Below are 12227 nucleotides of genomic sequence, written 5' to 3'. Positions count from 1 at the left end.
GAGGAGGAGGGTACCTTCTTCCACACTCTGTGGCTATGCTCCCGGATCCGTACCTTCTGGAATGCTTGCTGTACAGAGCTCTCCAGGGGGTTTTCTTGCGCCATTGAACAGAAACGGAGGGGCCTGATCCTCGGTGTGCCGGAGCCGTCCGACCTTAATAAATGGGACAAACTGCTACTGAATACTGCAACGGCCCTAATGAAGCGTAATATCGCACAAAAATGGGGAGTGCCAGACCCCCCGACACTGGAACAGTGGATTTTGGACATGGACTCATGTGCTATGATGGAACACCGGAATCTATGGCACAAGAGGCTGGCCAACCAAAGCAGTTAAAATATGGGGGAAATGGGACGAGTCAGGGCCCTGAGGCCAAGGTCAGCGATGCTTAGTGCAGGTACAGATGGAGATTGGGCTGGGGGAAGAACTCTTGGTGTTTGGTAACGCAAATGATATTCTGTTGATTTAAGATGTGGACGCTGTCCTGAAGTGCTTTTGTTCTGCCGCTTTGTTTTTGGTTTTTGTTCTTTTGTTCTGTGGCTGTTTTGCTTAAGGTCATGGAAAACAATAACATGTTTTATTAAAAAAAAAACATTCATCCTCACATTTAAGCATATTAATCTTGACTTGGTTAAGAAAAAATGGTTGACATACATAACCTTTCTGTGTCCATCTAGCTCCCACTAAAATATTTCTGGGCCTGAAAAAATGCGTTTTGAGGGTTATACGTATGCTGAAACGTACCGTACTTCGACACTTTTGAACCGTAGGCCCTTTAAGAAGAGGTAACAGTATTTGAGATGGATGGGGATGCAGATGTTACTCTAATATCAATAATCAGACTGTCTCAGGAGGTTGGCAAAAAGGTAACTGTTTTAATTGCAATTGTCTAAAACAGGGAGTTGAACGGACATCAACGGACTCCGCACAGCATGACCTCAAAGCATTTAATAAAAAAGCACAATGTTATACTAAAGATTCATCATCACTGACATCTTACTATGTGGCAAAATAAGAAAACCTAAACTGGATTGTGGTAGGCTTAAAGGAAACTTCTAAGTATACTTTCTATGGGGTATGGGTTCGTGATTGGGTCTCCAAGGTCAGGGGGGCACCCCTGGTGGAAGTCATCTTTTGTGTCATGAAAATACACAACATTTTATTGGCTTTCAAATGATAGGGCTCTTTGCTACGTGGCCCTCTACAATTGGTTGGCACGCTTGTACCCTTCTGGAATATTCCACTTTGAGCACTTTGAAACACTCGCCTGTGTATATGCACTATATAAATAAACATTAGAATTACCACTTGCTAGCAGCACGCAAGCTGGCACCCCAAGTGCTGGACGGGTTGGCCTGACCAAGCCTCCCCACCCAAATACCCTAACATCCATCATCACTCCTGCGGTCTGCCATTCAATTAGTCCTTTAAACTCAGCCTTGCAACGTATCACTGTGTCTGAGAATAAAATGGAGTGAGAGCATGGCCTTGGTCTCAGTGTAGCTCTCCCCAAAGTCTATTTTCACCTGACCATGTGACAGGAGACCGTGTTTGAGTTCCTTGTTCGCATTTACCGCTATTAAATGAATAAATCCTGGCACTTCTAGTGTTTTTCCATTACACCTCAACAGGAGCACGTCTTGCTTCTCACGTTCATTTTATCTCCTCGAATAGATAACCAGGTTCTTTGGTGGCCCTACTCTTGACACTGGGCCATGCAAGCCTTCTCGAATCTTCCTTCGACATCAACTGTTTTATTCAACTTCGTCGCACTTTCAGCCCTTCAGTTCATGGGGTCCTAGTTTGCTAAAATGCATCGTGGAACAACCAGATTCTATACACATATATATATATATATATATTGGCGGCACCGCCTGCAGTCTATTCACTACGCATAGCCAGCTTTATGATTACTTGGTCTACTTGTGTTACTGCATCTGTACAATTGTAAAACAGCTTTGCATTTTCTTCAGTGCTTCTCTGCATGTGCAATCTTCATTTTGCCATCAGATTCTATAAGGTCTATTAATCTTCTTCATTGACATCTCTTCTGTTGATGGGATTTTTGCATTTCAGGCCCCAGCTCTTTGTCCATTTAAAGGGTTCACTCTTCCGGTGGCAATTGTACCCTAGCAACTCCAGCACACCCCACAGCCCATCCCCCACTCTAGTACAAAAAAGGTAGCAGGAGCCCCTCTCTAGAAAGAACATGGCATGATAACCTGTTCTGTTGTTTTTTTCCCACTTTGAGAGTCCGCAGCCATCGCTTTTTGCTCACTGTACTTTTCACAAAGGAGGAATATCCATTTGCATATCAGTCTTTGTCCCACCCACAATGTAAGTACAGCACCGAAATGCCAGGCAAACCTCCTTTGAACAAGAGTACCAAGAGCAACACCAGACACGTGTTTCAGCCTTGTTGGGCCTCATCAGTGAGGTGGAGCTGTGCCTCTCTGAGCAAAGTGAGCAAGGGGTCCACGTCTGGGTTCCCCCAGGTAACTTAGGGTGACCAACCCCAAGTTCCTTGCAAAAATACAAAAAAGGTAGCAGGCGCCCCTTTCTAGAAAGAACATGGCGTGATGACCTGTTCTGTGGTTTTTTCTCACATTGAGAATCCGCAGCCATCGCTTTTTGCTCACTGTACATTTCACAAAGGAGGAATATTAATTTGCATATCAGTCGTTGTCCCACCCACAATGGCAGTCCAGCACCGAAATGCCAGTGTTTCAGCCTTGTTGGGCCTCATCAGTGAGGTAGAGCTGTGCTTCTCTGAGCAAAGTGAGCAAGGGGTCCATGCCTGGGTGCCCTCCAGGTAACGTAGGGTGACCAACCCCAAGTACCTTGCAAAAAAATTTCAAAAAAGGTAGCAGGTGCCCCACTCTAGTTCACTCCCCAAAACCCTCCCTCATTCTAGCACTCCCAGACAGCATAACTCACTACAGCGTCAATAGCTCACACTAGCATCCCCGTTCACTGGCCCCAGCTCAACCAGCACCCTATGGACCCTAGCTAATCTAAGCAACCCCACCCACCTACCGGAGCGCTATAAGCTACCAAACGTGCAAATCCTACAAGAGGGGCATTTTGTTGGATATTGCCTCCCAATGAATTGAATTTTTTTTTAACTGAACCATGGCCGTGACATCTAGTAGTGGTTGGGGTTAGTCCCTGGTAAAACTCAGGTTATGCACTTTGCCATGTGCTGAGCGTTTAGGATTTAGGAGAATAACCAGTCTATGTTCTGACCTTACATCATTTCAGGAGAGGGTGATGGTTCAACTACCACTCAATTAAAACATCGCAGATTAATTAGGAATTGTATGTACAGAGGTAGAATCCCAAATGCAACCATCTCTTGTCTAATCATTTTCCTAATACTTTGTGAAGAAGAAACCAAGTAATGTGTGTCTTTGAGGAGGAGGGATACCCTGAGACGTTGCCAGGTTAAAATGGGCTCAAAGTCATTACATCATACGAGAGAGCACAGACGATTTTAGATATCATAACCCATCAACATGTGCTCCAATATCGTCCTGCTGTAAAATCGCTCAACCCTCTGCTAATAGATCATTGGAGCCAGTAACATTGAACTAACGGAACAAGGTTTAAGCATACACCAAACTGTACAGTTCGTTTTTTTTATTCACTAAGCTTTGATTGCAGGAAGCTGCGCTGTTAGCTAGTTGTTTGTCAATTGCGAGTTGTTTGTCAATTGCCCCACTCCTTTCTGCAACTGCTAAGCAAATGCGGTTAGGCCAAGCTGCCATCACCTATCTCGAAACACAATGGCGCACCCCTCTCAATCCCACAACGAACGTCACTAACGCCGTTTCGTGTTTATGACTTGTATAGTTTCCAGAGGAAATGGGCCCACGCAGAGCGCCTGAGAACCCTGTCTAAGGGATGTGGCAAAGCTTCAAAGATGGCCTACTTGACTGTGTGTACGAGGAGGCTCAAGTCACGGAGATTACGCTGGCACCTGCAAGGAAAGTTGTTCCATTTTCCTGCTCTATTCTTAATTTGTACATGCCTGATGTATGATGGTTGAACAGCTTAAAAATATCACCTTTGACTGGTTGCAAGAACTGGAAAGTATGGTCAGGCACAGGTGCATCAAATACCCATTGTATGTGGTGGCATCGACCTCAATGTGCCCAGACATCAGAATTCCACACATCGCCCTAGTTAAAATGAATAACATTTCTGAAGAACTAAGCAAACATAAATTTGTGTAGAATGTCTAATTTAAGCATTTACTATGCTCTATGCACGCATGTACAGGGTACAAACATTTTAAAATTAGATAATGCTTGTGTGCTGATTTAGAAATGTCAAGGAAAGGCTTAAAGCTGCTAATCAACGTTTCTTTAAGAAAGAGACATGTACGTAAGTATTCATTAAGACCATATAATTTGACAATTTAAGCATGTGTAACTGTTTAATGAATGCTAACAGGCAGTGGATATTTTATAATCATCTTACTCAACGCTTAAATAATATGTGCGCTGTTTGTTGGAGGTAGGAATCAACTGTTATTTAAACATTCCACCTGTTTGATAAGTGTTTGAGAAATGTTAAGCCAGGTATGTTTGTCTAGGGTGGCTAGCATTACATTTCGTGTTCAATTAATGTGTTTACTTTTTTTTCTTTCTTACATTAAACAGTTTCCATGAGAAATACAAAGCATATGTTTGACAATATTGTTGTTGGTTTTTAAAATCGTATATGTCTGAACACTCATAAACACAGCAACACGTTAACCAAAAGTTGGTGTAAGGAAATATTCTACTGTATACATCATTGAAGTCATGTAATGCTAACACTGGCATTAGATAGAAAGAAAGAAACACAGCCTAAGACTGATATATTAAAGAGGTAATTCTGGAGAGAAAAGTTAAGTAGGTAAACAAAAACTTTCAACGAAATGAAGGAAAGATTATTCAAAAGTACAATGATAAAAACAAAGTAGTCATGTGTCACGCATAATCAAACAACGTGCATAATAGTTGCAGGCATTTTGAAGCAATCTATAATTTTGCAGAAGCGGGGGTACGGGATGGTGATGCGCTTAGCACCAATAATACAGTGATTACAATCACTAAAAAGTAAGAGGTAAATGATGACTTTAATTCATTTGCAAACAGCCAACACGTGTTTCGACACACTGGTCGTCTTCAAGGCAGAATCTGATCTGGTTCTGGGATTTGTCCCTTGGATTCTGTTCTCCGCTCGATTGACCGAACACTATAGTGTTACTTGCCAATTTGGCGTACTTGGTAATTTGAAAGCTGTGCTACATATACCTCTAAAGTGCAGCGATCTCAGCTTATACTTCACTGATTTTCAGGACTACTTAGTGGGAACAATAATCCAATTGTCTACCTTGAAGACGACCAGTGTGTCAAAACACGTGTCGGCTGTTCGCAACTGAATTAAAGTCATCATTTATCTCTCACTTTTTAGTGATTGTAATCACTGTATTATTGGTGCTGAGCACATCACCATCCCGTACCCCCATTTCTGCATTCATTTGTGCCAACCTGGGTGGATAGGCTGGTGGGATTTGAGTGATTGCTGCAGCATACAGTTAACTACTAAAATCAATCTTTGATAGATTTTGAGTGTGATCAAAAGGGCACAGATACTTAGTTTTAAATCCACCAATTATCACAATCTATAATGTTGCCTGTTATTAGTAGAATGGTCAGATTAATTACATTTGCCAGCACAGGTTGTTTTCCTGCACTGGCACCCTGATGTTGTTAAGGTGCGTTTTTTGGTGGTTTAATCGTGATTCCCTTCAAAGGTACCCCAGGATAGATTACAGAAACGTTGCACCACTGCAAGCACAAAGTTGCATGTTATTAACATTAGGGCAGAGTTTGCCCTATTTATAAAAACACTGGGGCCCTCATTTTACAGAAAAACTGCTATGTCGATGCTAACTAGTTTGCACAAGCGCAAACATTGCCCAGCCTTAATGTATGGCATGGGGAGCTGATATACAGAATGAAATGCACGCAGAAAGCTGCAGCGCAAAGAAAAGGTATAGTCGCTCAGCACACCCACTATACACACCCCAGTGCAAAACAAGAAATTGCCACACACAATATGGCAATAGGTCAATCATGAAATAGGGAATTCTGCAGGGCAATGTTAATCTCCATTCCGACCGCGCCTAATCTTCATTGTGAAACCCAATATTATTGGGCACAGAACTTGCATTGAAAGCAGAATTGGGGTGTGCATTTTAAGTTCCAGTACTGCAACGATGAAGAGTTGGTGTCAGAGGCATGGTTAGGGGTGCGCAGATTGGTAGGAAGTACTGTGACCATAAAGAGTGGCTGCCAGTGGCATGAGGATTTGAGGGTGTGCTTTGCAAGTTGAAGTACTGTGACCATGAAGAGTGAGTGTGGAAGGCATGAAGATTTTGGGTATGCGCATTGCAAGTGCAAGTAGTGTGACCACGATGAGTGAGTGTCGGAAGCATGAAGGTTTGGGGGGGGCAGATTGGTAGGAAATACTGTGACCTTGAAGAGTGAGTGTCAGAGTCCCCTCCATGACGGACTGCTCACCCTCCTGTCTCAGGAACAGGTATGCAACCTGCTCATCCCCCTCTGTACTCCCACCTGACAATGTGGGCAGGCCTGCATTGGCCATCTCCTCCTCTTCCTCCTCCATCAACCCTGACACCTCAACTGAAGTCACCAGTTCCTTGTCTGTCCTTTTGCTGCTGAGGGATCTATGTGATCACTGAGCCCCCGTAACTGCGACGGCCGAAAATGCCGACACCAGTTACGGTGCACGCAGTCATCATATGGACCACTGTGCCCGCTTCCCCCTGGCCTGCATTATCCCTCTCCGCCCCCGACTCCACTTACCTTTAGGGCGGCACACACAGAAGTGTGGCGCCCACACTCTGCGATCCCTGCAGTGTCAGCTCATCCCACTAACGTGGGTTGGAGCTGAAGCTGCAGGGTGCTTTTGTTTTTTTTCTTTTTCTTTCTTACGTGTCCCTCGCTTTCCGAAATGGTAAGTGGGGGAGACCCCACAACCCCGACCCCCGTTACTGTGCCCAGGTAGAGCTGTGGACACCCCCGCGACCCCCACTCTGCTTGGGCGCAGTAAATGTCACCCTCATTTTGTGCGCCTCCAAAGTCGCAGTGACTGTGGGGGCGCATAAATGAAGGCGACATTTTTGTACAATACCATGCTGAGCTGTCCTCCATGCCAATGGTACGAGGTCCTCCTCCTCAGAAGCAGTGCCATTGGATGTTGACGCTCGCCCAGGACCATATTCTTCTGAGGAGGTGGATGATAGTGGGCATGCCTGGGGTCTGCAGTGGTGTCTGGAGGTTTTGAGTCTGTCATGCAGCTCCACTGCACATGCGGATCCCTCTTTTTCACCAGCTGCCACTGTGGAAAAAGAAAGATAGAACAAAGAAATAAATCCCAAGTGCTTACAGATGTGTACTACCAGCAATTGGCTAAGTGGCATGCCCTCATCATAAGCCAATAGACAATTGTCACATATACACAAGCCCCACTTGGAAATCTGATGAGTCAAGCCTTACAAGTGAAAGATAAATGACACGTTTCAATGGTGAGACATTCACATGTGAACATGGCACCTTGATGTGTGCCCACCTACCCATGACAACCACCGCTTTGACATTCCATTAGCGATTAAGCAGTTACCCAAGTGTTTCCTGCAGGCAGGTTTATGTAAAGGGAACATGACTTAATGTTCTATTGGCATCAAAGTAACATCTTCATCCCACCACATCTTTCTACATGCAACCCTGACAGTCCTACATGAAATCATGCAAATCATACATGTCTTGTTGCCAAGTGTCTGCCTAGGATGTGCAAAGACTACATGATGGTGGTAAAAAGTTGGACTGTAAATACCTGTGCATAAAGGGGTACATATGACATCTGTTGAATGTAGGCAGCTCTGTATACATGTGTGTAATGTGTTTGAAGAGGTGCAGAAGCAGTGTGTGGGCATAAAGTTCCCATGGGGGAGTACCTATTTCTGAGGATAGAGCAGCAATGCTGCTAGCCGCAATACACAAACCTTTTTGGATGACATACCATGCACTTTCAGTGGCCTGCCTGGCCCATATGGTGAACCAGAGTGTCCAAACCTAGAGAATATGCCTGTCAAGAAAATCCTACACGTGTCAGTCCTTTCTGTTGAGCGGATATTATGCATTTTGCAATCCCTAAATGAACATTACATAGAGGATCTTTGCAAACAGCAATGACAGAGTGATGTGAGTAGCAAACAGGGTCAGAGGGGCGCACCACTCAACTAAGCAACATTAAGCCTCACATACTGGACAAGAACATGAGGACAGAAGTCATTCGATGATGTGAACGTGGACTAGTCCTTCTATCAGCCTCATCTGGTTAAGGGGGTTCAAAGTCCTTAATATTGATTCTCAACACCTGCAGGCCCAATGACAGTGGACTCATGATAGTTCCTCAGACTGCTCGCTCTGACATCCGAGCATCAGGATTGACACACTGTTCAGGAATCCTACTTGTGACATACACGAGTTGCTCCTGGTAAGGGCCTTTGTATGCCACCTTTCTGATATTGGCGGCACATTGTGGTCAGTTGTTAAAGGGAGTGGGTGACCAAACAGTGCTAAAAGGGTGCAGCACATGACCATGCAAAAAACAAGTGTCTCTATACACATGGGCCTGGTGTGCTCATCAATCACCTATAACAGCAAGTGTACTTTTGCCCGGATCAGTGTCACAAATGTAACACAAATGTTTTTGGGATAGAATTTTAAAGACATGTGTGCTATTGATCTTGTCAGATATCATTCACATGTATTTATTTATTCATTTATTTATTTATCATGTATTTGTTAGGCACCTATACGACAGAACAATGTTTCGAGGCGACACAAGGCATAGTGGGGAGGGAACAAGGGGAGCAAATAACAGTGGCAGAAAACAGTAAATAAATAATCATTGTCCTACCAGGACTTATGCATTCGGACGTGCAAGTGCAGTGAAGAGATTGCAGGAGATAGGGAACGGAGGTGTGGGGAGCAGGGTTTGGACATGTGCTGGTGGGAGCCTGGGGGGAAGGGCCAAGGGGAGCCAAGGGAGGAGACCACTGGCTAAGTGCTAGGGCAAAGGAATCCCAGGGTGCAGCGTCGGATTGGCCCCTCAGCCTTTCGGCCCATGGCTGGGCCGAAATTGTCTCTGGAGAGTGGGGGCCGGTTTCTGGACATTCCTGGGCCAGTATGGAAGAAAAAAAAATTGAAAAAAATGAAATAAAGTTCACATTTTTTTTCTCCAAAAAGCCTTTCATCCTTCTTAGGTAGATAAATGAGTACCAACACAGGTTGGGTGATATTGTATGCATATTTGTTCTATCAAAAAGAGCTTAAGCGTAAGTGCTATACAATAATATATCATTTGGCCTTGGACGTCTGCTTGGATTCACCGTAATTTAGTGTACTTAGGCACAATGCTATTTGATGCCACTTCCTGTTTTGTCAAGTGGTGAAAGTTCGTGTTTCATTGCTTCCCGGGATATCACTTTGGGGTGGGGTCAAATCGCATCATTTCCGGTGATGTCATCAGAGGTCAAGGGTCGTGAGGCAAGGGGTCAGCCACTTATTTGAGGCAACGGTTGGGCCACTTTTTGGGTGACGGGGACTATTTCTTGTCCTATTCCGACCCTGCCAGGGTGGGATGCACAGCCGCCAGCCAGGGGGCCTGCAAGGGCAGTGCTGAAGTGTGGGGGATGCTGGTGTCGACTGGGTAGAGGGCCTCGTAGCCTGTGTGAATCTTGAAATCTTGAAGGACCAGGCCACCAGTCTCAGCAGAAGTGGGGTAGTTAGCTGGGAAGGGAAAGAGGGGCAGAGGTAGAGAAAAGGAGAGTTTTGAGAAGTTTCTGGAACTTAATCTGGTCCGGCTCAAGTCTGAACGGGGCAGAGAGGCTGTTCCAAAGAGATGCACCAGCCGAAGAGAGAACCCTGCTTCCACTCTCTGCTTGGATAAACTTTTGACAAGTAAAGAGTTGGAGATATATTTGCAGAGGGCTCTAGCTGGGAAGAATTTAGAGAGGGAAAATTGGAGATAGTGTGGTCCCATGCCCCAGAAAGCCTTGAAGATGGTGCAGGGTGTCTTCAATTTGATCCTCACGGACACCGGGATCCAGTGGAGAGATTTTAGGGCTGGAGAGACAGAGTGTCTAGACTTGAGGCCAAGGATAATTTTTGCAGCCCTATTCTGGATTATCTGAAGGGGGCTTAGGGAGGAAAGGGGTAGATTGAGGAAGAGGCTGTTGCAGTAGTCAAACATAGAAAGGACCAGCGCTCTGGAGACATTGAGATTCTGGGGAAAGGTGAGGAAAGGGAGAATGCATCTAAAGGAGGTAAAGCTGGAAGTCGGCCTCCTTGGCAAGGTCCAAGATGTGAGGGGTGAAGGAGAGAGCGGAGTAGAAGATGACCCCAACGTTTTTGGCCTCACAGGATCTATTTGTATTTGTATTTATTGTTTGCTTGTTAGGCACTTATACAGTAAGAAAATACAGTTTCAAAGCAGGGCAAGGGAGTGAGCAGGAGTGGGTAGTACATTAAAAGACATTAAAAACACAATATATGAGAGCAGCGGGGGGAACAGGAAAACAGGACAAACCTGATATGCCTTGTGAGTATTCAGAACGTTCAGGTGCAGCTAGGAAGAAGGAAGGGGGTCAGTGCTGGTGAGTCTGAGCTCATGGGTGAGACACAGATGAAGTGCTAGGAATGCTGACTGCAGATAGACGAGCTGGGCTGATTGGGTGCGAGAGGACAGGGCCCAGAGGATCCATAAGTGACCAGGACACAAATCGCAGTAACTGTGGGATTAGCAGGGGAGAGAACAAGGGAAGGAGAAGGTAAAGAGGAGTGTCTTAAGGAGCTTCCGGAATTTAAGAAGATCCTGCTCAAGGCGCAGATGGAAGAGGAGGCTGTTCCATAGGTGGAAGCCAGCTGAGGAAAGAGAATGACCATCTGCCCTTTGTATAGCAAAACGCTTTACACACAGAGAGTTATAGCCAGAGGAGTTTAGTGGTCTAGATGGGGAATATATAGTAAGATAAAGTTGAAGAAAGTGTTGCCACCGGGCCCAGACCACTTGTTGATGGTGCAGAGGGATTTGAATTTAATCTGTGCAGCAACTGGGAGCCAGTGAAGACTTTTTAGTGCTGGAGAGATGCAGTCCCTGGGCTTAAGGCCAAGGATAAGTCTTGCTGCCCTGTTATGGATTAGCTGGATGGGTCACAGAGTGGAAGATGGCAGATTCAGGAGGAGGCTATTGTAATAGTCAAGCCTAGAGAGAACAAGGGCTTGGGTCACATTGAGTCTCTGGGGGAAGTGAGAAAAGTGAAAATTCCTTTGAGAAGGAAGAGCTGAAAGTGGGACCCAAGGAGGGTGGCCAGAAGGTAGGAAGGAAACAGGGTGCAGGTGCACCATGAGAAGGATCTTTGTCTTACTGGCATTAAGACAGAGATCGTTAGCCACACACCATGCCTGGATGGCGGTCAGATAATCAGGGATGAGAGAGGAGGAAGAGGAGCTAGTTGAGGGAAGTTTGAAGGAAAGCTTTGTGTCATCAGCATAACACTGTAATTGAGGAGAGAAGGAGAGGTAGATATTGAAGAGCCTCAGCAATAGAATAGAGCCCTGGGGGATGCTGCAGGTAGAGAGTGAGGTGGTGGAGGAGTAAGAGCCCAGTTGCAGCTGAGAGAGGTGTTCAGTGAAGAAAGAGGGCAGCCATTTCAAATCCCAGGCTGTGATGCCGAGGGTATCACATAGCCATTTTATGAGGATGGAGTGGTATCACAAACAGAAGCATTAGCTTTCAGTAAATGTACGCTACGGTGCCTCAAACTCACAATCTGTGTTGAGTCCTTGTATGCAGGCTTGCTGTCAGATTTCACATTGCATACACACAAGGCTTCTTTGTCACCCAAAGCTGCCTGATTTGACTTATTTACCTGGTTGCTTCACTTATGTGTGCCATAACATAGTTCCAGTTTGTGAATGATGCTGTATGCTAGTCACCACTTTTGGCACATAACTACCTTGAAAAGCACTGCCTTGCTCACTTCATGCATACTCATCCAGGACATTGTAATTCGGTAGTACAGTTCACCCTGTGAAAACTTACCAGCAGCTTGGATACAGGGCCAGCAGTTCAAGGACCTGGGC

The sequence above is a fragment of the Ambystoma mexicanum genome, chromosome 13 (assembly GCF_040938575.1).
Source record: "Ambystoma mexicanum isolate Mex_15411 chromosome 13, UKY_AmexF1_1, whole genome shotgun sequence".
Taxonomy (NCBI): Eukaryota; Metazoa; Chordata; class Amphibia; order Caudata; family Ambystomatidae; genus Ambystoma; species Ambystoma mexicanum.
Note: the sequence above shows the minus strand (reverse complement) of the source record.